The sequence below is a fragment of the Triturus cristatus genome, chromosome 6 (assembly GCF_964204655.1).
Source record: "Triturus cristatus chromosome 6, aTriCri1.1, whole genome shotgun sequence".
Lineage (NCBI taxonomy): Eukaryota > Metazoa > Chordata > Amphibia > Caudata > Salamandridae > Triturus > Triturus cristatus.
In genome coordinates, this window is record NC_140589.1 from 892,444,881 (window position 1) to 892,470,284 (window position 25,404).

At 47.9% G+C, this 25,404-nt stretch overlaps 2 protein-coding genes across 2 annotated transcripts in view; one reads left to right on the forward strand and one right to left on the reverse strand.

Moving 5' to 3' along the window:
- Positions 1-25,404, forward strand: part of TFB1M (transcription factor B1, mitochondrial) — a 437,604-nt gene that overhangs the window by 317,578 nt on the left and 94,622 nt on the right. The gene's annotated exons all lie outside the window — the stretch shown is intronic.
- The window catches only part of CLDN20 (claudin 20), a 52,219-nt gene that overhangs the window by 26,094 nt on the left and 721 nt on the right, over positions 1-25,404 (reverse strand). The window lies entirely within an intron of this gene.

Sequence of the window (25,404 nt, forward strand, 5' to 3'; positions counted from 1 at the left end):
ATCTGGGGCTGCCCTCCCATCAGCTAGCAAAGACATCCCTAGAGCAAGCTCTAAACTCATCACTGCTCTCTTATATGCAGAAGATGCAGTTCTACTTGCGAGGACACCAACGGGACTGCAAAGACTTGTAAACACTTTTATTGATTTTATGGTTTCACTTGACCTCTCCATTGTTTCTCGAAGTCCCATATAATGTTGTCCAGTAACAAGCGTACGCTCTTATGCAAAGGTAGAGAACTGACAAAAGTTGCTACATTTCTTTATTTGGCCATTTTGTTTGACGAAATGGGTAGCTCAGTGAATACTCAAAAAACATCTTGTCTAGATCAGCAGGAGCGACTATGCAATTTGCTAGGAGACTGGGGAGTAAACAATTACGACCACTACTGAAGGTTTATAATGAGAAATGTATACCAATGGCCACGTATGGCAGCGAGGTATGGAGCTATAAGGAAGTATAGCAGGTGGTTGAAAATAAATACCTGCGGAAACTTTTATATATACCCCCCAGCACCCCATCTTTTATGGTGCACGAAGAACTAGGTCAGGGTTACATTTCTGATTGCAGAGCAGTGGCCCCTTTAATATGCTGGTTAAAAATATGGTGTAGCCTCACTCCTACCCTGAACCAATTTGTTTTAGAAGATTGCATGAGGCTTGACAGGGCCTCTAACGTTCCTTGGCTAGGTTACATCTCACAGCAGCTAGCGAATATAGGTCCTGAGCTTTTTACACAACCCAGACAGCTGTACCCTGGTGAGTTGAAAGTAATTAAAAGGCAATTTCTAGCCAAGAGGATGGTGGAAAGGGAAAATACTGAACTTAATAAACCTACAACACAACAATACTTAATTTTGAGTCCTGGGACCCTAGAACAACCTTTCTGGTCTTACATTAAAAATCTACACCATTGCTTTCTATTAACCAGATTTAATTGTTTTCACTGGTGTCTCACGGTCCCCAAGGGTTTTTCTAAGCCAAGGGCCTTAAAGCCTTGCTCTTATGATGATTTCTCAAACCAAGATCTTTTACATTTTATGTTTTTCTGTGGATTTTATAATGATCTCTCGCTAAAATACAGCTTACCACTCTCAAAACACTGTAATTTTGCACAAGTGAGGCCAGCTCTGATATATCTCCAAATGTTGTCTTCAGCTTTGATATGTTTCAGGTTTGCAAGTTTTTTAACAGGAACCTCACGGCAAAGGAAAAAATGTGATCATGCACTAAACCAACCTTAGGAATGTCATATTTTAGTGGGCATTGTTTTTAATTATTTGTCAGTACTGTATAGAATGCCCTTTAACCAGGTCTATGAAAGCGCACTAGTTTTGATTTCGGTTTTCACATTTTATTAAGGATAATATATATATTAGGGCTCAGAGACCCATACATGGTAACTTTATATGAATTATTGGCTCTGCCCTTTTACTAAGTATCGCATAAGTTTTTATCTTTTTACTCTTGGTGTGTGTAAATGTGCTTTTATGGTCAATATTGGCCAAATAAAGTTTTATTTGACTTGATGTTAATATGGGGTAAGCCAGTTTAACCATATTTAAAGGGGGACCACAGTCACTTTATCCTGTTTAGTAGGGGTAAAGTGCACAAAGTTCAAAACCCGCCAAACATAGGTTCCAGAAAACAACTACAAATCTAGAGTGACTATGCACAGAACAGTATGTTCTGTTTTTATCATACTTATTTCCAAGCTTTAGTGTCCAGCCATATAATGGCAGCATCCTAGCATTAATAAATGTATGCAGATTTCTGCCCATCAAACACTCTGTCAAGCATGTGTAATTTACTTGCGTCTTCTTCATAGTATCTAATCAGTATGAGTATATCCTCAACCCTGTTCTGGAGCTACCCTTTTACGGTTCGTGAGGGTGGTTCAGCCTTCAGGCGCATTTGACTTGTGATCATTGTTTTGTCTGACTGGTGGCTGTGTTCCTGTTCCAGGTGAGAATAAGACAGGCATCCATAGCCGTTATAAATTTTGTTAGTTTATCTAGTCTGCATTTATGCCTACCTCCTTACTGTGTAGTACTCCCACATTGACCCATGGTAAAATGTGATAATATGATATACATGTAGCGTCTGTATACTGGACGGAATTTCTTATATTAATCTCAGCAAGGCCGGCTTTAGTGCTGGTGGCGCCCTGTGCAGCAATGTTTGTTGGCGCCCCCCCCAATGACCACCTCCACCACGGATTCTCTCACTAGCACCCTTTAACAGTGACCAAGTCTCCATAACCACACTCTCTCAGATGCATTGAATTAGTTATATAGCGCCACTCATACCAGTGTAGGGTGTCCGAGCACTTTGCATCACACACAAATTACACAGAGACAATCGATCATATGTGTGTAAATCAGTGTATAGGAAATGTTACATAAGCCAAAGGACTAAAAGTGTAGGAGTCACATGTCATCCATACTGTTAGGCAGTATAGTTTAAGAGTGCTTGGTGTGGAGAAGCACAAACTCAGAGTCGAAAAAGAAACGGCATAGTTGGGAGTTTTCTTTAATAATAAGAATCGATTTCTAGCCAAATTAACCCTTCTTGCAACATTAATCAATGTTCTAATAATGTATACTTTGCAGTGTGTATGCAGTTCTAGGATGAAAGTTAATAGCTCACTATTCTATATTAGGACTTTTAGTTATAAATTGCAAGTAACAAAAGGATGCCTCTTTTGAAAGCAGTAACCTGCTGCTGATCTGTTTACATCATATGCACTCTGTAATCTACTTGGTACACGTTCTTTGCAGCAGGCATATTAACCCTCTGCACTAACTTCACCGAAGTCAAAACCTCAACTATACACAATGCCGATCTCTCTCCAGGAAGATAATTAATCACACGAGTTATCTTGACAATTATGTGAGGCCTGGTAATTGCCGGGGAAAGAAACGCTGCAGCAGGTGCTTCAAAAGCATAATAAACTTTCAAGCACGGCGCCTCCAGGAAGCCAGCACCCGGTGCGGTGGCACCGGTCGCACCGCCCTAAAGCCGGCCCTGAATCTCAGTGCTATATTTAAGCAGTGTTTCCCAAACTGCTAGCACTTTTTGGTGGGTCGTGACAGTCAGAACAGTAAATAAAGATGCCATTAAATTAACTTGTCACATTTGCCAGTGATTCAAAGACAGTGTCAGGCTACTTAATTCTGTTAACATGGGGATCAATGTTTACTCTCCTTTCTCTGACTGCAAAGTGAGAGGAGTTTTTAAAGTGAATTATGTGACAATGTAGAATGTTATTTTTTGCAATCCACAACAAAATGTAAATAAACTGTATGCATTCAGCAGTTAGAAAAGCAAGAGTGAAGCACTTTTTTTGTAATTCTGAAGTGTGCTGGAAAAAAAGATTTTAAGAGGATCAAAACAAATCAATACACTTTACTTTGTGATGTGCAAATGATAAATATTCACAGAAACACAATTTCCACACATTATAATTTGTGTGCTATATAGTTTTATTAGTAAAACTGGATGTCTGTGCAAATTTAGTGGGTATTTCAATGGAAAATGTGTTGTCTGTAAATGACAATGTGCGACTACACTATGCTTTATTTACAATAAAAAACAACCCCCCTCATGGACATTAAAGGTAGGTGGGTTGTGAAAGTTTGCTGTTCTAAAAACTGGGTTGTGGTTTTAAAAAGTTAAAGAACCCCTAATTTATAGATTTCTCAACTGAAAGGCCTGTGAGTACACGTCATATTAACCCCTTCAGTGCCCATGACGAGATAGTCTCGTCATGGAGCGTGGTTGCGCTGTGCCCATGACGAGACTATCTCGTCATGAACCCCGCCCGCTAATGAAACGCCCGGCACAGGGCGTGGAAAGGGCGGGGCACTGAAGAGGTTAAGAGGATTCCATTGTGGAATCCCTGACTACAATGTAGGGAAGGTTTCAAAAGCTGAGCAGTGCAGTCTTGAGATAAAGATGCTTCTTTTGTGTAAAAGCAGAAGTGAGCACCCGAATGGCTTCTGCTCCCAAGTGCAGGAAGAGAATGTCGGGAGTTTTGAATCCAAAATGGCCGATGCCTTGAATAGGCTGTCATGACCTATTCATTGATTTATTTTATTTGATGGTGATAATTGTAATATACAAATTCTTATTATGGTGATCTAACAGTTGTGCTGAATGAATGTGCAGTTGTAATACATTAAATTAAATTACATTAAATTGGCATTTGAAAAGAGACACTTTTATTGTGAGGGAGAATGGGATTTCAGAAAATACAACAAATATCTAAGACCAATATTTTGCCATAAAGAAGCAATATCAATGTTTACACTTATAAACGGAGGTGCATGGGAGGGGAACTTGCATGTCACACAGGTCAGCTAACACATTTAGAGGTCTGTATTAAGTGGATCTCCAGGAGCAATTGCATGTTAGGTTGGTGCTATAGTGTATTTCTTTTGGCATTGGGCTTGTTTGATTCACTTTGTCAAGAGGCCATTAAACCTACAAAACAACTCTCATACTGAGGAAAAAAGTAGGTTATTTAAGTTCCTGCTGTCCCTGTATATTTAATGCTTGCATCCACTGAATTTGTTTCCAAATGCATCTGTGAAGTGGAGGTACGGTTTTAGATCTTGCATAAGACAGGACATGTCTGTTAGACATATAGTTAACTTACAGTGACCCTAGAACCCACCCGTTACTTACCATTTGTTTGATTTATTTTCATTCTCGTTGCTTGCACCTTATTTGTGAGGTTCCGCAGGCTTTTCTTCCACTTCGGTTGTTTGTCCCTCCCCTGGAGCATGGATCCATTACGTGTGTCCTTTCATCACTCCCTTTTCAGGCACTATTTTTTTACATGTTGTTTAAGCAGGCTACAAGAGTACGTTTTTCAGCTGCCTCCCTCGTATAATTTGTGTTCCTGTTTCTCACCTCTGTGTTTCTTCCCTTGCCCTCCTCTCCCTCTGCCCTCCCTCAGTTACCGCACTTGCTTGCTCCCCACCCGCCCACTATATGTTGTGGTTTTGCCTACCCACCTCCCCTCTGTTGTCCATGTGCTTCGCCATCACGGCCCGCCCACCCTCTGCTGTCTTTTTGCTTCCCCACTGGCCACTCTCTATTGTTCGTGTGCTGCCCATCCTCCATTTGTCCACTCTTCATTGTCTACTTCCCCATCCAAGCCTAGACTCTGTTGTCCGTGTCCTTCCCCATCTTCACCCCCATCCATTGTCCATGTGTTTCGCTTCTCCATCACCCACCCTCCGTTGTTCATTTGTTCTCTGGCTTTTCCATCTCTCCCGACCACTCTCCCTCCATGTTACATCATCCCCGCCCTATCCTCAGCCCAGACGCACTCCCCCATTTGTTTATTTTTTAAAGTACATAGGTGCTATATTGAAAGAGCGCATAATAGGTCCCCATCCCCTACCTCCCCTCCAATGTCTAAATCAGGGGTACTCACAAACTTTCTCTTGGGGGCCAAATTTACAGTGTGGTTTGTGGCAGAGGGCCGCACCTTGGGGGCGGGGTCATTGGGGGAGGGGGCGGGGCTAGAGCAACAAAAAAAAACTGTGACCATGAGGTGGAATACAGGTCCCTGCAGCGGACACCTTCGTCCACTGAGCCACCGGACCCGGCATACACATATCTCTCTCTCTCTCTCCCTCTCTCTATCTCCCTCCCTCCCTCCTCCGTCTCCCTCCCTCCTCCGTCTCCCTCCGTCCTCCGTCTCCCTCCCTCTCCCTCCGTCTCCCTCCCTCTCCCTCCGTCTCCTTCCGTCTCCCTCCCTCTCCCTCCGTCTCCCTCCCTCCTCTATCTCCCTCCCTCCTCTGTCTCCCTCCCTCTCTCCTTCTATCCGTCTCTCTCCCTCTCCGTCTCTCTCCGTCTCCCCCTCTGTCTCCCTCTCTCTCTGTCTCCCTCCCTCTCTGTCTCCCTCCCCCTCTCTCCCTCCCTCTCTCCCTCTCCTTCCCTCTCCGTCTCTCTCCGTCCTCCGTCTCCCTCCGTCCTCCTTCTCCCTCCCTCTCCCTCCCTCCTCCGTCTCCCTCCCTCCTCCGTCTCCCTCCCTCCTCCGTCTCCCTCCCTCTCTCTGTCTCTCTCCCTCCCTCTCTGTCTCTCTCCCTCCCTCTCCGTCTCCCTCCCTCTCCCTCTCTGTCTCCCCCCTCTGTCTCTCTCCCCCCTCTGTCTCTCTCCCCCCTCTGTCTCTCTCCCCCCTCTGTCTCCCTCCCCCCTCTGTCTCCCTCCCCCCTCTGTCTCCCTCCCCCCTCTGTCTCCCTCCCTCCCTGTCTCCCTCCCTCTCTCTCCCCCCCCCCTCTCTCTCTCTCTCTCTCCCTCTCCGTCTCTCTCCGTCTCCCTCCCCCTCTCCCCCTCTCCCTCCCTCCCTCTCCCCGTCTCCCTCCCTCTCAGTCATGGTTACCTTTTTCCTTTTACACTCATTATTCTGAAATTAGTGAGTGCTTTTGCATGAAAAGGTAAGGCCATGACTACAGGGCCCGGAAGGGACCCGTTTCAGTGCCCATTGCTTATATTCTTTCAAAACATAGGCAGTATGGTATAAAAAGACCACATTCGTAAACACACAGTCGCTGTACACATTTTGTTTTCCAATTCACCCATCAAGCAGGTGTTTCAGTACCTCCAGGCAAGGTGCACTTTCCCACACAGGGAAAACTATGTTGTTTAAAGAGAGAGGAGTAAACAAAAGTATCACTTCACTGGCAAACACTGTAAAGTGGCACTAATGTGTTTAGGTGTAAATAAATCAATCTGGACATCTTGCAACCACTCTGTCTTGCTTTAATTAGTTATTTATTTTTCACATTTGGAATGTTTTATTTCTCTCCACCCGGAGGCTGCACTTGTCAGAGAAAGACAACATTTCCAGCAAAAATGTTATTCTTTTTTGGATCCATTTCACAGGGGAGCAAATAAATGAAAGGAGGAAAGAGAGGGTAATATTCGTTTCTTGAAGTCTCGGTTTTCATTAAGGAGCGAGATAGAATGAGAGGGAAGACTCGGAGGCTTAGATGCCGTCACCGTGGCGTGTGCGCGCACAGCTTAATTTATGGGGATTTGGGGAGGCTGAAGAGGATTGCTTCCAGGCGCAGCCGTCTCCCTCGCTTAGAGTGAGGGGGCCCCTGGAGCCTGGGGGCCCCCCGCACCGCGGGGGCATCTGTGTTACGCCCCTGGCAGCTGAGGCAGCTTCCCTTCCAGGGCACACACACAGCCCCACCCGAGTACTTCACAGGTCTTTAACCCCTTTGCTGCGGCGCGAATTCCGCCGCAGCGCTGGGGGGGCTTGGGGGGTTTGCGGCGCCGCCATACTCATGACAGAACCACGCCGCCATGAGTCACGGGCGAGCTGTGCTCATGACGGCGTGGTTCCGTCATGACTCCACCCACTTGCGCTAATCGCCCGCACAGGCGGGGAATCAGCGCCACGTGGGAGGAGCGGCCGCCAACGGCCGCAGCATGACAGAACCACTCCGTCATGAGCACACGGCGCCCGTGGCACATGACGGAGTGGTTCCGTCAGAAGCATGCAAGGGGTTAAGAGACCATTTGCATGATAACGAGGCTTTGTTGTATTTCACCTCTTAGCGCCCCAGCAGTTCCACTCGGACTATCGCTTGAATCCCCGGGCCCCCACAGAGCAGAGTCTGTGTTTGCCGACACTGTTAAAAAAAAAAAAAAAAACACCGGTACGATGTCTGCAAGGTCCGCGGGCTGCCAAGAAAGGCTGGCCCGCGGGTCATACTATGAGTACCCCTGGTCTAAATCATAATAGTTTATCCATTGTGCCCATATTTTACGAAACTTCCGTGGGCAACCCCTAGCCTTGTAGGTCACTTGCTCCGCCACTATGTATAAATCACAACTCGCCCTCCATTCACTCAGGGTCGGAAGTCGCGGGGCCCCCCAGTACTTGGCTATGTCTCGTCTGGCCACGACCAACCCTAAGTTGGCGAGAACAAGCTTGCCCCTCGGGATGTCAACTTCTGTAGGAATCCCCAAAAGGAGAAACTTCGGTTCCAGTTCTAGTTGGACTTCTAGTATATTATTCAGCTCTGCCACAATCTTTCCCCAGTACGTTTGGACTTTGGTACATTTCCAGAGAGTGTGTATGTATGTTCCATGATCAATGTGACAGGGAAGACACTTGGGACTCGGAGCTCACCCTATTTTATGCAGTATTGCCCTATCAAAATAGGCTCGGTGTAATATTTTATATTGGATGAGTTGCAACCTTAACTTAACGGCCACCTCCCGTGGATGCATGAGTGCCGCTTCCCAGTCAAGATCATCCATTACCCCAGTGGTCTTTTCCCATTTGGCTCGGAGGGGGCCCAGGTTCTCCGGCATGTTATTAAGTAGCGTTTTATAGGTATATGAGATAGCTTTAGCTGGGAACTCCTCCTGAAGGAGTCGCCCCTCTAACGGGGCATATTCCGGTTATGTCACCACCATCTAGCCCTTCCGCCACCCATGCATGCTTCAGACGGAGGTATGCGTAAGCCTGGGTGTTGTAAAGCTGATATCGGACCTGGAGCGAGCGAAAAGAGGCCAACACCCCTTTTTCTAAGACATCCCCCACTCTAGAAGTCCCACTGTTTAAACCCACGCAGTTTTCTCATCTCCGTCAATCTATTCCCCTCCCACAGGGGTGTGTCTCTCGTTGGTTTGTGGTCCCAATGCATCTGTCGCTCAGCGCCTTTCCATCCCTCTATCGTTCTCTGGGTTGCCTGCAGCAAGCGGCCACCTCCTCTGCCCCAGAGAGATAATGCAAGTGCGTGTTTCCTAAATTGCAATCTCTCCAGCCTATATGTTGGGTGATCCTCAAGTGCATGAGTCCATTCATTAATTACAATAAGATAGGAAGCTCTATAGTATGCCCTAATGTCTGGTAGGGCCAAACCCCCGTTGTAGGGGTTCCTCTGGAGTGTTTGTAGTGCAATGCGGGGATGGGCCCCATCCCACAGGAGTATACGCAGTTCGTTGTCTATGGTTTTAAACAAGGTTTCCGGTATTTTGGTGTAGGTGTTTTGCAGCATATAGAGCAATTGGGGAAGTGTGATCATTTTATACATGGCGGCCCTGCCCATAATTGTCAGCGGGAGCCTTCTCCACCGCTTGACATCCTCCTGGAAGTTGGAGATAACCCGCCGGAGGTTGCGCGCAAAGCCCACTACCACATCTGTGGTTATATATAGACCCAGATACGTAAAGCCTTCCATTGACCATCTCAAGCAGCTGGAGTAGGCCTGAGGCGCCACCACACCTCCCACTGGGTACAGTGTGGATTTTCTCCAATTGATCCTATACCCAGCCTGGCGCCCATATTCCTCGAATATCTTTAGCATGTGAGGGAGTGTAGTTCCTCGTGTAGTAGACGGGCTTCATCAACAAAACCTCCCAGCCCCGGGACGGCTCTGATGACACAGGCCAGGGGTTCAAGTATAAGGGAAAACAGTAAGGGGGAAAGGGGGCATCCTTGTCTAGTCCCTCTCTGGATCTGTCAGGTGGCTGAGAATGCTCCATTCATCCGAAATCTAGCTTCTGGGGCCGTGTACAGGAGCGCCACCCAGTCCCTAAACTCCAGGCCGAAGCCAAACCTCTCTAATGCACATCTCAGAAAAGGCCAATGGACAATGTCAAACGCCTTTTCAGCGTCCAGTAACAGGAGCAGGTGGGCCTCCTCTCGATTGCGGACAACGTCCATCCAGTTAGCCACTCTTCGCAGGTTATATCGTGTGGCTCTTCTCAGCATAAAACCGGTTTGGTCACCATGTATCAGGGATGTGATGATGGTCAGAAGACGCGTTGCAAGGATAGTAGCCAATCTTTTGGTTTCTATATTTAACAATGATATGGGACGGTAGGACCCACACTCTTCTGGGGGCTTCCCCACCTTGGGTATCATCACCACCGTTGCCAATCTGAGATCCAGTGGGAGCATTCCATACTCTTTCGAGGCCTGAAACATGTTGAGTAAGTGTGGAGCCAGTAGGGCACTGTGTGCCTTGACAAATTCCCCTGGGAGCACATTCGTGCCTGCAGTTTTCCCGGCTTTCAGGCGGCCGTTGGCCTCGACGACCTCCGCCATGGTAACATCTTCCTCTAGTCTCTCCCTGTAGATTTGCGTAAGACTCAGGAGTTCAATCTGTTCGAGGTATTGGACTATACTGGCTTCACTTACCAGTGTCTGTGGGGTGTAAAGCGCCGAGTAATACCAGGCAAAAGCCCCTGCAATGTCTTGGGGTGTGGTAAGTGTCCAGCCGTGCTCCCTAATGGAGGTAACCCACCTTGACTCCTGTTCCTTCCTACCCAGCCAAGCCAACAGTTTACCTGTTCTATCTCCCGTCTCATATAATCTATGTTGAACCGCGAGCTGGTGTGACCCGTGCCTCCCCAGTACCCAGTGCCTGGTATTCTCTTCTGGAAACGTCAATTTGGCGGAGGGTATGTTCAGTCGGTGCGGAAGGGCTACTATTTTCAAGGCCCACTAGCCTGCGCTCCAGTTCTAAAATCTCTTGGGTTTCCCGCTTCCTCTCGTGGGCAATAATATTTTTGGCCCGATCTCACAACACTGCCTTAAAGGCCTCCCACAGAGTAACAGCTGACTGTACCGAGCCGACGTTTTCTCTAAAATAAAGCTCAGTTTCCACCTCCAGTTCCTTGGCCACCGCTTCATCTTTCAGTGCCCAAGCATTTAGTCGCCACAAAGTACCAGGACCTCCCCTGCGTGTACCCACCCGCATGTGTAATGGTGAGTGGTCTGAAATGCCCCTAGCCCGATAGTCCACCTCCTCTATGTGTTCAACCTCTCCAGCTTGGGCGAAGAGGTAGTCCAACCGTGAAAACACCCTATGGGCCCCAGAAAAATACGAGTATGCGCATACCGAGGGATGATGGCGCCTCCAAAGGTCCGTGAGCCCCAGGGCCTCCTGAAACCGCGCCAAGGCAGTGACCTCTTGCGACCCAGTTCGGGTCAATGTGCGATCCAATGTGGGGTCACTTACATCGTTAAAGTCGTCCCCAATAATGTGTGTAGCTGGGCCAAACTTCAATAGGATTTCCGCCAGTTTATCCAACGTACGTTCTTGAAGGCTTGTGGGATCATAGACACTAATGAGAACCCAAGTGTTGTGATTCCAGGAGCCCTGGACTGCTACATATGTGCCATCCGGGTCCTCCCACCGTCGGGTAACACGAAAGGGGGATAACTTTCAGACCAGAATCGCCACTCCTCTCGAACCTCTGGTGAAGCCCGCGTGTGCCAGGGTTGTGTAAAGCCCCCTACCCAGAAATGAAGAGTGGGGGCCCACAAGGTGTGTCTCTTGCAGAAATATTACATCTGGTTTGAGCCTCTTAAGGTAATTGGAGACCAGCCTTTGTTTAATCTTGTTCCCCAGCCCACTGACGTTCCACGTCAGTACACTGTAACCGCCCGTTCCCATTGTGAAAGGAGAAGCAAAGCGTCCCATATTCTCCCTGGGTGCCCCACAATACCCAAATCATGTCTGTTCAGCACAATGTTATTACCACTACCAGTGCATCGCCATTCCACATCAATGTCAGTATTCATGCAAAAATTCAAAACTGAACGAACCGCCCCCCACCCCTTCTGAACACGTAAATCAAAACAGTTAACAGAGTCCATCGGGTCACCCTCCCCACACTCTGCAGGTACCCCCAAACTCGTCAACTGGACAACACTGGTGTAGGTAAGCCACTCAGAGGTCTGTAACCCGCCCCCCTTGCCCCCCCACTCAACTATTGCACACTACAACAAGGACACTCTACTGTATATTCCCCTTTTTCACAGTAAAGGCAAACCCACTACAATGACTGCAACCCACTGTATACTTCCCTGTATCTTGGCTAAAGTCCTAAAAGTTCATCAAGCCTCAGGAGTCGTGCAGTGTGGTTAGGTAGGCGTCTAGCCCCGAATCTTCATTCCTACTCGCCTTTGCATTGTGGCTGCAGTACCCAGTCGGTCACCTCTGGGGGGCCCTGACCCGTCGCCTCCAGCTATTGAATCTGTTCCGGGAGGGGATGTTCACTGTCTATGTTCATGGAGTTTTGCCTCTCCAATTGGTCCGACTCTTCATTCGTCGTCGCTCTCTGGGACGCGCGGGAATCACAGTCCAGAGCAGTGTCTTCGTCTGTGTCCGACATTGTGATTTTCCGCTCCCTCGGTCTCAGGGATCGTGCCGGCGTAGCTCCTCTGGAGGTCTGACGTTTCAACACTCGTCGCCGCCACCTTTTCTTAGGCCGTTCCCAGCTAGAGCTTGGTCGCTTGTCTACAGACAGGGCCGCCGCGACCGGCTGGTCTCGCGCAATCAGGGCGTTTCTTCCACCCAGGACCATGCCTCCTCCAGCGTCTGGAAGAACTGTTTAGTCCCTTGGAAGATTACTTGAAGTTTGGCTGGGAACAACAGCATGTATTGGATGCCAAGGGCACGGAGTTTCACTTTTACCGAGTCAAAGGTGCGTTGCAGCTTCTGGACATCACATGAGTAATCCGGAAATACCATCACTCTGGTGTTTTCGCATTTAATCTCGCCCTTCCTGCGCAGATCCCGGAGTATGAGATCCCTTTCCTCAAGGTTCAAGAACCAGGCAATCAACGGTCTTGGGGGAGCCCCAGGCTGCGGCCACATTCCCGGCATTCTGTGAGCTCTTTCTATAACAAAGCATGAGGAAAATTGCGTCTCTGGGAGGACGTCCTTAAGAAATGTTAAGAGGAAGTGGCCCAGGTCCGAGCGTTCCGCATTTTCTGTAAAACCTACGAAGCGCAGATTGTTTCTTCGGGCCCGGTTTTCAGCATCATCCACACGCCAGGCCATGTCTTTTACAGTTGCCAGAAGTCCCGCTACCTCCTTACTTGTGGATCGCGAGGTGTCTTCCAGGTCCGCCACTCGTTGCTCCACCTCTGTGACCTGTTCGGAAACCTTTTGCAGGTCTTGGTGGAAAAAGGAAACCTCCGTCCGGACTTCCGCAATTTTACCTTCCAGACTCTCACGAGACGCATGGTTCGCCTCCAGTATCGCGTCGGTATCTGGGCGCGATGTTAATGTTAACTAGACTTATATAGCGCACAGCTGCCTCAGCGAAGAGGCATCCCGGCGCTGACAGCAGACGAACATAGAGGCTAAGAAACTGGGCAAGTCGGCGCAAAAAAATAGTGCACACAGGGAAGAGAAGAGGGCTATGCCAGGGGGAAGAGGTATGCTTTAATGGCTTTAGGCCAGCAAGCTATCCAAACTACGAATCTGGAAGGGTAGGGAGTTCCATAGTTTGGCTGCCTAACAGCGGAAGGACCGTCCCCCAGCACGGAGACGGTTCACTCGGGGGACCACAACCAAATGTTGCCCCAGAGAACGCAGCTGGCGTCTAGGAACATAAGGTACCAACAGGTTGGCCAGAAGCCCGGGAGACGCAAGCTTCAAGATTTTAAAGGACAGACAGAGGGCCTTGAATTCAATCCGCTTGGCCATGTGCAATCAGTGTAACCGCCGGATAGCACCGTAGAAGAGCAGCTACGCGGGAGCCCCAACAGAGCTCTGGTGGCAGCATTTTGGACACGATGCAAGCGCAAAACCTCAGCTTGATTAGCCCCTAAGAGGAGCGAGCTTGCATAATCCAATCTAGATAAGATGGCCGATTGAACAATCAGCTGATGAGTAGGTGGATCAAAGAATCCCAGCAAGGGCCTAAGTCTCCAAAGAAGGCCGAAGCAAGTGCCGGACACTTTCTTAGTGTGATACTGGAAACTGAGGGTAGAATCCACCCCAGGTTCTTAACCACCATCTATGGGGTGGGAGCACTAGCAAGAGTGGTGGGCCACCATTGCTCACTCCATAGTCCCCTGTCCGCGACAGCAGTCAGGCCGCTCCTAAACTTGGAAGCATCCTGCGCGGAGCCGTCGGAGAGTGCCACCACCAACTGCGTATCGTCAGCGTAAGAGACCATGGTGAGGCCCTTGTTTCTAGCCACCGTAGCAAGGGGTTGGACGTACAGATTAAAAAGTACGGGACTCAAAGCAGAGCCCTGAGGCACACCCTGACCCAGCTGGGGTCGACCGCTCCTTAGCGAATTTATCCAGTTTTCCCTGCATGGAAGCCTTGGGATCTTTATCTTTCGCCACCATGCCCTTACGTTCAGCCCAGCGCTCACCACCACCACAGGGCTCTCGAAACGCGCTGATGATCCCCGGGGCCGGGTCAGCGTCAGCCGTGACAGGGTACACTCGTCGTCGTGGAGACAAGCCGACAGGGAGACAGTGCACGCAGCTCCTCACTAGGGGCGCTGATTCTGTAATACCGGCTAGGTGTCTTGTTGTGACCGCACTCGGCTGGACTGAGGGTTTATACACACACTGCAACCCCTTCAACGCCACACAGGGTCGGTCATGGATCTCCTCTCCTCCGTTAATGTATTGTTACAAGGTGCCTGAGGGTCTCCGTCTCCACACCCTGTTGGCCCCCTTGTTACTCTCTGTTAGTCCAGCAGGACCTCCATGCCACAACTACCAAGAATGAGGCCGTGCACCCAGGCATATAGCGCAGTCATCACCAGCGCTGCGCTGTCTCACACCACGTGACACTGCAGCCTGGCAAATCGGCCCTCTAGTGTCCCCACAGCCAAGGCAGCATGGTAGTGGCATATGGTGATGGGCTGGACAATAGCGAGAGCCCCCCAGCGTAGCACGGAGGCAAAGCGCAGGGCAGGAAGGGGGCAAGGTCCATCCCCTTGGGGCACCTCCAGCCCACTCGTGCCGTGCAGTCTCCAGGCCTCCACCTTCAAAGGGGAAACCAGATGCCCAGGTCGCTTTGTCAGCACCCCGGCTGCTCCCGACCTCTCTGGCCACACTCTAACGTGGGAGAGGGAGCCGGTCCCAGCTCCACCGACTCACCCTCTTCCCCGCTGCTCACAGTGACTATGCGATATCTCCCGCTGCAGGCGGCACCTCTCCAGCCGCTGTAGGGGGCTGCCCGGTCCCACTGGTGCTCGGCAAACATGGTCCGCTCCACCAATGAAGCACCGGCGCTCCCTCAACCCTCCACCGGTCACGGAGCTCCTCGCGCTCAAGTCAGAACGGGCGCGCCACAGACCAGAGGAGCGGCGGCACAATGCTCTCCGGCCGCAGTGCACCGCAGCCGCCTCAGGGAGAGCACAGCCATGTCAGCGCTCCGAGTCCATCACTACGCCCAGCCACCATTTTGTCTGTGCACCGATAAAGTCTCCTAAAGCAACTTCCCGCCTAAATCAGGTTGACATCGGGCAGCCCAGCGCACGTCCACGCCTTCCGCTCACCAATGGTGTGTTTCTATCTGCGAGGAGGAACAGGATAGAGACAGGATTTCGTCTGGGGCCAGCGGAGCTCGCTATAAACGCAGTTACCCGGCCATCTTGCTGGCCACGCCCCCGTTTTATCCTAATTGTTGGTCATTAATATCCCAAACCTGATGATTTTACGTATTTTACGTATTTTACTTGCATGTTTTAAGAGTTTGTATGTATTTTACTGTTATTTTCGCTCGTTTTTTACGCTTTTATTGCTGTTCACAGCCGATTAAAGAGAATTCTGATCGGAGAAAATGAAATAAAAATAAAGCTGTGTGGGGGTAGAATGCATAAAGGAGGGGAAAGCAATACACTTGATAGGGCCTGGAGAGAAACACACAAGAGTGAGCAGCACGTGAAGGAGGGAGCTAAAAAACAGATGCATTCTTATGGAATGTTTAAAAAAAAAGTCATTCCCTACAAGTGAGCGGGGAAAGGATGCAAGTGAATCAGTAAAAATGATGATAAAGAGGCTATGCTGCAGGGGAGGGACAAACTCGAAAAGAGGAAGGAATGCCATTGAATAAAAAGCAGAAAAATAACAATTAAGCCACCCAATGGGAGCAGCGGGCGGGCTCAAGCTCCACTGTAAGTTATTTGTATAGCCTACAAAAAAATCTCTCACAACCAGACAGCTTAAAGCTGTCTGGTAGTTGAGACCTTAAAAGGTAGAAGTATTATGGGAAAAAACAGCTATCTCTGCCATTCAGATTTGTCTTACAATTGACAATTAGTTCTTAGCTCCCCCTCCCATTATTAAACGGTTGTCAAACCCTGCTGTCAGAATATGCGTAAAATAAACCCTTTGACCACCTAACACTTCAAGCAGTGCATACAGCTTACAGTTTTAACAGATTTATCACAAACTACAATAATGGTCTTATTTGATTAAAACTCTATCTTCATGCCATGTTTGAAGTAATTCCACTTGTTAGTTAGTCTAGCAGAGAGCAAATATTACATTAGTACTCAAAGTGGGAAAATACTTCTTTTTGATCACCTCAAAAATCATTATCCTTCCAATTGTCATGAAATTTGATTAAGAGACTAAGTTGAAGTTGTCCAATGGCTAAAAGGTTTTGTGCACAGCGGCCAAACATACTCAAAGTTATTGGATAATTTAAAAAAAATCTCTAAAAAGAGCAACTTAACTAACACTACAGAGTCACCATCACCAACTTTATTGTAGCCTACATCCATAGTTATTACTTCACAGTATATTGTGTTTTCACATGGCAACTAGCTTATTAACATTATGTGCTGCCTGCACAGTATTGTTCTTGTTCAATGTTTCATGACGTCCGTAGTAAAATGCCCACTTTTCCAGAGTTTCGGGCAGTAACCAACCCCGGGCTGATGTGACCTTTTCCCTCATTTTATCTGCCCTGTTTTGGGATTGCCTCTTCTCTCGGGGCTTAATTTGTAGAAAAAAATTAAAAAACATAAGTGCCGGGGCCCTCCCCAGGAGGCCACTGCAGTTTGTACCACCAATTGCCACTGTCTACACTACTAACCATCACAGTGCCACTGTCCACACTACTAACTATCACAGTGCTACAAGTGGGACAATTCAGACTGTTCGAGAATGGCTTGGGTGGCAGGTATTAGTTATTTTTAACCTATATTGAATTAACAAATAACTGTTTTTCTGCTCATCTTGAGATTACTCAGACAGCGCCACATGTGAAAACTGTCATGAGTGCAGGTTCTGGTAATTAAGTGCCGGTGTCGAGCACCGGAAACCACTGGCTCAAATTAAGCACTCTCTTCTCTAAAGATAGACTGGAAGGACTAATCAATAATTTATCAACTTTGGTCCAACTTAGCCTTAGACTTTCGAAAGAGTAAGAGATTTATCCTGAGCTTGAACCTTTGTCCGGCAGGATGCATGCCAACCCATGGAGCAGGCAGATTATCCAACAAACCTATAGCACAACTCATATATTGTGCAACTCTGGATGTGAAGCTAATTAAACCCACCCTCTTCCTATATGAATTCTGACAAGTCTGAGCTGTTAGACCATAGCCTTCTTTATCAGCTGCTTCAGATTCAAACTTGCAATCAGAAATGGAAAACAGTGCAGCTGGTCCTCATAATTAGAGTGTGTTCTCTCAACTTAATTACAGACACAGTGAAACAAGTGTAAATAGAATGAGCCACTCAGCAAAAAATAATGTCTTGTGTTCGCTTGCTGATTTCTGTTTCTGTGTCTCTTAATTCTGAATAATCTCAGGTTTTCGCAGAGTTCCCGCGCCGGCACCCTGGAGATGCTTTTCTTTTGAATATAAACAGCACGCTTCTCTCCTCCTAATTCCAGTCACCACATGCTCAGGAATGACTCCTACCCTGGCTAACTTCGAATGCTTTCAGCCACAACCTGACGTGTCCACAAGAGATTGCACATGTGGCCCTCAAGTGGCATTTTCCATCTCCCTATGGATTTAAAAATGAGGCCTTGTTACTTTTGCAAAAAAGCATAGGTTGGCACTACAGGGTGCAGATAATGGGCCCCGTGGCATGGATGTTGATCCATCAAAATGCCTGGGGTAGGGGAAGTGACTCATACACCCATTGACCTTCGTGACATGAAATGGCATCAATAGCTTCAACCTCTAATCCCAGGAAGTGATGCAACACGACCTTAATGCAATCAAAATAACTGACCTCACCAAAGCTAGCACAGGTCTAACAGAAATAAGTACAGATTAACCACACACGAATGCACAATTTTTGTTGTTGTTGAAAAACAGGAGGGACCTTGTCCACCTGTATTAATTGATCTGGACCCAGTATTTAATATGAACTATGTTACTGGGTGGATTTGATTTATGTTCATTTTTAAAGAACTAGTGCACATGTGAAGCAGAGGTGAAGGTTTTGTTCCAGCACGTTTTTCATGTATTAATTATAATGAAACATGGCAACACGTGTAACAAGCATTGGCAATGCCATTAGGTCTGCTTTACAGCAATGTTGTATGGTAATGTGAAGCATTACAAGTAGATACCATTGGAATCGATATGTATTTGTGTAGAAGCAAACAACTGCTGAGTAATATTGGTGTAGCTTAAAAGGTTTGGTGATAGTTGCACCATCAAGCCAGACCTAAACATCCATGTAGGTTAATACTACCCAACTGTGCTGCTGGCAGGCAAAACACCATATCATGTTATCTAAGTCACTTTAATGGGTTTTGTTAGACCTGGCCCTTTTGGCAGGTTTACCCTCAAACTTTTTGCCTTTTGCTTCCTAGCGTTCCTTTTCAAAAAGCACCTAAGGATAGAGAAAGTATCAGGTGAAACTTTGGGTGGAACTGACTTGCTGACCATTAAGGTCTGCCATCACTCCTCAAGTATCACGATCTCTGTGCTCTATCGCCCCCCGAAATGCCCCCCCAACTCTACTAACCTCCTAATTGAATCCATCTCAAATCTCCGCTCACGTTTCCAACACCTCCTAGTAATGGGAGATTTCAACTTTCACTGGGATCAACAACCCAGGGAGGCTCAGGCTCGCCTACTAGAAGAGACCTTTTCCGACCTGGGTCTCTCCCAACTAATTACAACTCCCACTCATGTGCAGGGGCACATTTTGGACCTGGTTTGGTCCACCTCCCCCTCCTTAACACTTAAAGAAGTCACCCCTTGTCCCTGGTCGGACCACTCCTGTATTCATCTGACACTCCCCCTTACTAAACACATAATGCCACCCACTGCGGACTGGAAACGCGTGCGCATCTGGTCTAAAATAGATGGCCCGCTGCTGCTAAGCGCCCTCTGCGATCTTCCTCCCACTAAGGGGGTGTCAGCTGATATATTATGTGCGGATGACATAGAATGTGGGGCCGTTGCCTTTTCCGACCGACTCTGTGCAGCCATTAATATAGTGGCCCCGGAAAAGAAAATAAAAATCTGCAATAAAGGTAAAGGTGCCCCGTGGTTTACGGAAGAACTCAGAACTTCCAAACGTACTCTACGCCATTACGAACGACTCTGGTGGAAAAACTACAATCCTCAGGCCCTGGCAGATTATAAAGGAGAACTAGCCTCATATAAAAAAGCGCTGCTGCTTAGTAAGGCAGTCTTCTATGAAAACAGGATATTGTCTGCTTCCAATAAACAAAAAGAAACGTTCAGAATCCTGAAGGAACTCAGTCAAAAACAATCAAAGACCACCCCTCCTAGCAAAGAACTATGTAACAATTTCCTCACATATTTCTCTAATAAAATTCAGAATATTCTGATGGAGATTGGCATCTCTCCCTGCATACCTTTACCCAAAGCAGCGGATGCCTTGCAGGTTACTACGGCTGAATCCCTTTCCTCTTTCTCACCCCTTGGAATAGATACACTCCGAGGCCTGGCCAAAAGGATAAAATCAGGCTCCCCAGCCGATCCCTGCCCGCCTAGTATTTTTAACCTTGCATTTCCAGAAATTGAGCACAACATCCTGGCACTTCTTAACGCCTCCCTAAGGTTAGGAAATGTTCCTAGCTGTTTCAAGGAAGCCAGAATTATCCCCCTCCTGAAAAAATCAGGTGCGGACATATCTAATATGAAGAACTACCGCCCCATCTCCCAACTTCCCTTCCTCGCTAAAATACTCGAACAGCACGTGCTGCAAAATCTCTCCAGGTTCCTTGAGGATCACCACCTCCTGGGGGACAGGCAAGCCGATTTCCGTGCTCATCATAGCACTGAATTAGTGATGCTATCTGTCCTCGACGACATCAGATTGATTGCCGACAATAGGAAGCCTTGTGTGCTGGTCCTTCTTGACCTGTCGGCAGCGTTCAACACGGTCAACCACGCCATTCTCCTGGAAAGACTACATTCTAGTGGAATTGAGGGATCTGTCTTACAATGGGTCACCTCTTTTCTGACAGATCGCACCCAAAGAATTCAGATGGGTGAGTGGGTCTCGGAGAAAGGCCCGATTACCTGTGGAGTCCCGCAAGGATCCGCACTCTCACCCCTTCTGTTTAATATTTACCTCAGTCCTCTAATCAAGGCTCTATCGGCTATGGAATGCCAGATCTTCAATTATGCAGATGACACTCAGCTCATTCTCCATATTGAGAATTCTCCTCAAGCACAATCCAGGGCAAAAGAGATTCTACGCTTTACGGTCGACTGGATGTCGGCCAACTCACTTAAAATCAACCCTGACAAAACCGAAGTTTTGGCCATGTCAGATGACCACAATCCGTGGAACTCCCTGTACTGGCCCCAGGAGCTGGGTGATGCTCCAGTCCCGATCCTGGTGGTTACAAGCCTGGGAATCAAAGTAGATGACAAACTCACCATGGCCAACCAAGTCTCCACGGTCTTTGGTACCTGTGTGGGACTTCTCCGACTATTAAGGAGGCTATCCCCCATTCTCTCATTCTCTACCATGAGAACCATTGTGTCTGCCATCATCTTGGCTCGTCTTGACTACGCTAACTCCCTGTACATAGGACTCCCTGACTTTTTAGTCAGAAGACTTCAGATAGTTATGAACGATGCGGCCAGGCTCATTTTTAAACTACCAAGACATTCCCGAGCCTCGGCTCTTCTCCAACGCCTTCACTGGCTCCCTGTGAAACAAAGGGCTAATTTCAAGGGCCTGTGCATCGCCCATAAAGCCATTTATGGCCAAGCCCCCACTTACATCAAACAACGAGAAGTGGAGAAGTGTGGCTCAGGGGTTAGAGGCGGCAGACCCGGAAACTGAGATCGGTCCTGGACCAGGGTTCAATTCCCCGCCTCGGCGGGTCTTGGGCTAAAAATTCCACGGACTCGATAATTCTCGCCCTGGTGCCTCCTCGACTCACGGGTTCACACTCTGCGACTCTGGGCAATAGCTTGCTTAATCTCCACAATGGCCCCTCGCGGCGGGATGCCTGACTTTCACCTTGTGGATACCCTGCTATCTCACAGGGGAATACCGGGACGGGTTCCCTAAGCAAGCGCCGGGAAACCCACTGCGGGTCGCTGTGCGCTATATAAGCTCAACTACATTTACATTTACATTTACAACGACTCACAAAATACGTGCCAAGGCGCTTACTCAGGTCCTCCACAGAGAGTCTGCTTTCCTGTCCTAGTTTCAATTACGTTTCCAAAGGAGGGAGGGCCTTCTCCTCCGTCATCCCTACTCTTTGGAACAAGCTACCTAGCCAACTCCGTGCGGAAAACCGCCTTCTTCCTTTCAGGAAGCAATTAAAAACCATCTTGTTTTTAGAAGCTTGGGCTTAATGATCAGTGCACTGCTAAGATTCTACGCTACTCTTCGACAGCGCTTAGAGACCTTTGGTATTAAGCGCTCAATAAATCTAAATTAACATAACATAACATTTTCCTGACCCTGTTTTTATAGACTATAGGATTCTGGGCATTGATAAAGTGCAAATGCTCTCTGTATAAATTGTGACCATGATTGGTTATCCATGATTGGCATATTTAATTTACTGGTAAGTCCCTACTAAAGTGCACGGTGTAAATCAAATGCTACTAGTGGGCTTGCAGAAGTGGTTATGCCACCCACATGAGTATCCCTGTAAATATGTCTCAGACCTACCACTGTAGTGTCTGCGTGAATGTATGATGGTATTCCGCATGTGTTTATCACGCATGCCTTGGGAAAGCCGTCATTAGAACAAACGCTTCTTTAGCACGCATTCGTTCTGCACTCAAGTCGTTATAACGACTTGCCTTAGGGCGGTGCTGGATTTTGGAATAGTTTAATTTACTATTACAACTCCAGTCTGTGCAACAGCAGGGAAGGTGTTGGACTTTAATTCCAACATCAATCCACCAATGCGCTCCCCTAAAGCAAGTCGTGCAGAATGAATGCGTGCTAAAGATGCGTTCATTCTGTTGCCAGAGCTGTGAAGGCAGAGCCTGATTTGGGCTTTGTCCTAAAGATGTTTCCCTTCTGCACGTGCAGTTGTAAACTGCCATGTTGTCCTGGCAAGTGCATCCACTTGCCAGACCCAAACCTTCCCTTTCCTTACATGTACGGCACCCCTAAGGTAGGCCCATGGTACCCCCATGGGCATGGTGCATTGTATGTCAATGGTAGGACATGCACTGGTGTGTGTGACACGTCCTGAAAGCGAAATACTGTGTATTTTGATTTTCACTATTGAAAGGTTGTCTGTCCCATAGGCTTATCTTTGGGGCCGCACTGTAACATTTTACGTGTTTAGCTTTCCATAGGGACAAAATAGAAAAATGGAGTTTAGGCTCTCTGAACTCCAAATTTATTCATGCACATTTTGGTAAAGGTTGTTTATAAATTCTGTGTTTGAAAATGCCACTTTTAGAAAGCTGCTATTTTCTTAATTTACCAATCTGTGTACCTCTGGCTGTTTGTGTATTCAGCTTCTGGTGTTAGAGTGACGGGAACTGGGGATGTGCATTCACTCTAGACAGTCACTAGGGGAGTTGAGGTGTGCCCTGCCTTGCCTGGGTGACTCATTGCTGAGCTGAATAGGCCTGGTCTGCATTTAGAGTTGTGAGAGGAGTTTCGCTTGCACCTGAATAGGCTGTGTCTCCTTTTTCGCAATGTTGTCTCCGCCCCCATGTGATCGTGCTGCACCAGGGAGGACAGGACTGGTTTGAACTGGGATCAGCGACCCTTACAGCAAAGAGAACAATGACAAAATGATGTATAAGTACTGCACCTAAAACCCCAGGACTTTAGATTACTTCAAGCAACAAGAGGATCCTGCCAAGAAGAAGACCGGAAGGACTGTGTGAGGAGTGCTGCCTTTTCTGTGTGAGGGGTGGGTTGGCCTGCAGTTGCTGCTTCTGTCTGTGGTGGAGGAAAATGAGGGACTCTTTTTGCCCTGCTGTGATATCCTACTTGTGAAAAATCTCTAAGGGCTTGTGTGTGCTGGCCTCCTGTTGGAAGTCTCAGAGATATAAAAGATTTCAGGAAAGATCCTTGCTGGAGCTAAAAGTAACCTGTCTGGAAGAAGGGCTGGAAGCTGTGTGAGGAGTGCTGCCCCTGATTTGTGAGGGTTGAGTTGGCCTGCAGTTGCTGCTCCTTCAGGGTAAGGACTAAACTGTTCTTCACAATTTTACTTGGAACTGTAATGCGTGGTGAGTGCTTTAATTCTCCTTTTCCTCAGCACTGGGTGAGCGCTTTATCACCTAAAAGTTATTTTGTGCTATAGAATTGTTGGTGGCTTTATTTTCTTGGAAGCCCCGTGAAATATTTTCTGCCCTGTTAGAAACCAGCGTACCACCGTGGGCCCAAGTCCTGGGCTGAGCCTGAGAGAGCAGAAAAGAAAGAGAGCGGTCACTCCTATGCGAAGCGGGCACCGCAGGAATGTTAGGCGTTGTCTAGCAATCTGCCAAAGCCGGGGAGAGAATCCACCGCTCTTTGCAGCTCAGCAGGATGCCATGCCGAGCCAAAAGCAGTGAGGATGCTCTCCGGCAACCAGGCAAAACTACGTCAGCCAGTAACCAGGCAGAGGTTATGGCCCCATGGTTGAGCCTGAGTGTGGACCATGTTCCTGAAAGCAAGCGTAGGGGCTCTGCTGTTATCCTGCTGCGGCCCGGGCCGGCCTGGACTGTCTTGCCTTTCTTCATGACCGGCAACAACAAGGGCGGAACCCCAGCTGGAGAGCAGTGAAGGTCAGGAGACACCGGCGCGTCTGGGCCCAGAGTCGCGCTGCTTGGGCGAGGCAGCTGGAGGCCCCGAGACATCTCCCCACTGCCCTAAGGCGACAGTGAGGTCCCCAATGGGGACTTTCATTGGGAGGCAGATCTTTGGGGGGAGATTAAGCCGCGGCGAAAATGCACAGCTGCGCCGCATGACTGCGGGCAGCTGCTATATCATATATTGTTGTGGTTATTGTGTTACCTTTGCATCATTTAATGTGAAATGCGGGCTGGGTGTCTGTAGCCTATGTTGGGGGGCATTTGCTTCACTATGGTGGCCATTGCGTGGTGAGCCCAGGAAGGCCCCAGCTGCATTTATCTCGGCGGCTGCGCCAAAGGTCTGTGGGCAGCAGCATCTCCCTATTGGAGGCAAGTTGGTTCAAATGAATGCCGTTCTGTCTAAGCACGCCCTATAATCACTGCAGTCATTTTATGTCATGTTATGCCCTAATGCGATATGGTGATTCAAGTGCTTTCTGGTTGGAACCAAACTGATCATACCTTTTCAGTATGCTCTGATGTGGTTCTAGGAGACGGGTGATGACCTGCAGTGTCAGGCCAATATGACGTATGTCAGGAGTGATATAATATGTACAGTGATGGTGCTATGCAGAATGTTTTCACAATGCTTTTCTTGTTGGCATGTGCAACCTATAAGTGTTCACTTTATTGCACAAAATGAGTTTTTTTGCCAATTGCCTATTTGGCAAAGTAATAGTGATTTATGTGATTGTGGTCTAATGTGTTTGGTGTATAATACAAAGCATTTTTTTACATAACATTGTGTGGAGTCTCTTTTTGTGGTGTGCCTAGTGTGTCACTGGTGTGTGTGTGTTTGTGTGTGTGTTGTGCAAATGCTTTACACAGTGCCTCTGGGATAAGCCTGACTGCTCTACCAAGCCACAGAGGGGGTGAGCAGGGGTTATCTTTTGTGTGTAACTCCCTTACCCTGATTAGAGTAATGAATTCAACCTGGCTTAGGTGCATACCCTAGCCAACCAGAAACCCCATTTCCAACAGGTTTACAATGTTGTGTTTGTACCCCTGAAAGTTCAGGCTGCAGCAGCTGGATCAATAAACAGTTGGTGGAGGGCAAGCACTTTTTTGTGGAACCACACAAGTTCTGCCCAATCACAGCATGTACTTCTAGCTCCCAACATGTGGAGGGAACCAAAGCACCTCTCCAGGAGATTCTCACATAATTTTCTGGCGACAGCAGCGCTGTCAAGCCAGACCTTAAAAATCTGTATTTTTGATTTATTTGCTTCATTTTATGATGTACTTTAAAGAGTGTGGCTTGCATTACTGAATGTATTTGTTTTGCAGACCTGAAAGTGTAATTTCTCTGTGAGAGCTACAGAAAATAAACATTGCTCATCAAGAGACGCTTTACCTTCTGTTTTTAGGACTGCTTATGCCACC